Here is a 1,844-nt window from a genome sequence, read left to right on the forward strand (position 1 = left end):
CATGGCCGCTGAGCCTGCGCGTCCGGAGCCTGCGCTCCGCAACGGGAGAGACCACAACAGTGAGAGGCCCGCGTACCGCAAAAAAAAAAAAAAAAAAAAAAAAAAAAAAAAAAAAAATGCCAATCATGGCAACTTTGAGAAACTGTAGATGAGACAATCTCCTCCCTTTCAAATTCTAGGAAGAGTCCCCCAGAGCAGAGAGAGTTGGGCTTCCTGGGGCTTTGGCTCCCAGAGCAAGCCAGAATAAAGATGCTTTGCCACCCTGGGGGCCTTTTGGGCCAGAGCCAGTATGGTCCCTGTGCTGCAGGCCCAGGGCATAAATAGCTTCGCACATTCTTGAGAAGAAAGGACCATCTTTCTTCCTCATGTTGACATTAACTTTCTGTGCTGCGTTCTTTGAGAATAAAATGCTAGGAACTAACCACAGCACCAAACAGAAGGAAAGTTAGGGGTATGGATTACAAGGGCAGAGGATTTGTTCTTGATCTCAGGTCCTAACCCAAGGTCAAAGCAGGCGAGGCCCAGAGGTGCCGAGTTCCTCTACCCTTTTTTCTCTGTTTATGAGTCAGTCAGGGTCAATGATGTTCCCTTAAAAGCCGGGAAGACCATCTGACTGTTCACTCAGAGAGGGAACTCTGTATTAGCTCCCTTGTCTTTCTCACCTGCCCCTGGAGAAATCCAGGCTTTGGAATGGCAAGGACAGCTCCTGATTTTCCCGAGTAGAAAGCACTGTCTAAGGGAAGCAGCTAAATTCATTCATTCACGCATGATTCACTCAGCAGTCATGCAGTTGTGCCCAGCACTCTGCAAGATGCTACATAACTTGTATTAGTTATTTCAGCTCTTGCTGTGATGGCAACCAAATGTGGAATGGGAAACCTTCTGTGGCCGAGGAGCTCTTTGATGTTAAGGAGGAACCCTCCCTGCTCTATGCCTCAATTTATTCTCTATAATAGGGAGCCTAGTCCATATCAGTGTGAGGGCAGGTAGGATGACAGGAAGGATACAGCTGACTTCCTCCGACACAAAATGAATTGCTGATGACTTTGTTTTAAAATGGGGAGCCCCATTCCTTTGACCTCTACCACCACGGCCACTGCCACCTCCCGGGAAGAGAGGAAGCAGGAGAGGAGCCCACGTTGCCTGTCAACCAAGTCCTCCAGCTGCCCTGAAGAGTGCAAGATGTTCGCCTGTGCAAGCTTGCCTGCACCCTGCTCTGATCCGAGTTGGATCCAGAGTTGCATACAGACCAATTTCTGCATCAGTGTTATCTCGACCAGAGGCTAGGACTGGAGAGGGCTCTTCAGTACTTAATGGGGCCCAGAATGGTGTGTATCAGTTAATCCAAAGGGAGTTTTAGACCAGTGCAATCAGCAGAGACATTGATACTACAGCCAATTTTATTGGTGCAAGTGCTGCAGCAGTAGGAGTGGCGGATTCTGGTGCTGTTATTGGAACAGTCTTTGGCAGCCTCATCGTTGGTTTTGCCAGAAAACCTTTGCTGAAGCAGCAGCTGTTCTCATGCGCTATCCTGGGATTTGACTTGTCTGAAGCTATGGGTCTCTTGTTTGACGGTTGTTTCTTGATTTTGTTTGCCATATAACAGAAATTACTGCTTGAAATGTTGGCATTCATATTAATTACAGATGTAATTCTGTGTATCTTACTGTGACTCCGAAAACTGTAGTATTGGTTTCATGGAAATGAATGTTATTTCCAAAGTCATTTCATTAAAGATGAAAACGTTAAAAAATAAGAATAAAAAAATAAAATAAAACGGGGGGACTGGTATTTTTTTTAATAAATTTTTTTTTTTTTTTTTTTTTTTTTGGCTGCATTGGGTC

The 1,844-nt window shown here is 45.5% G+C and overlaps 1 pseudogene; it reads left to right on the top strand.

The window, feature by feature from the left end:
- Nucleotides 1-1,182: 1,182 nt before the first annotated feature.
- LOC112065119 (ATP synthase F(0) complex subunit C3, mitochondrial-like) lies at nucleotides 1,183-1,603 on the top strand (annotated as a pseudogene).
- Nucleotides 1,604-1,844: the final 241 nt, after the last annotated feature.

Source organism: Physeter macrocephalus, chromosome 2, assembly GCF_002837175.3.
Source record: "Physeter macrocephalus isolate SW-GA chromosome 2, ASM283717v5, whole genome shotgun sequence".
NCBI classification, from domain to species: domain Eukaryota; kingdom Metazoa; phylum Chordata; class Mammalia; order Artiodactyla; family Physeteridae; genus Physeter; species Physeter macrocephalus.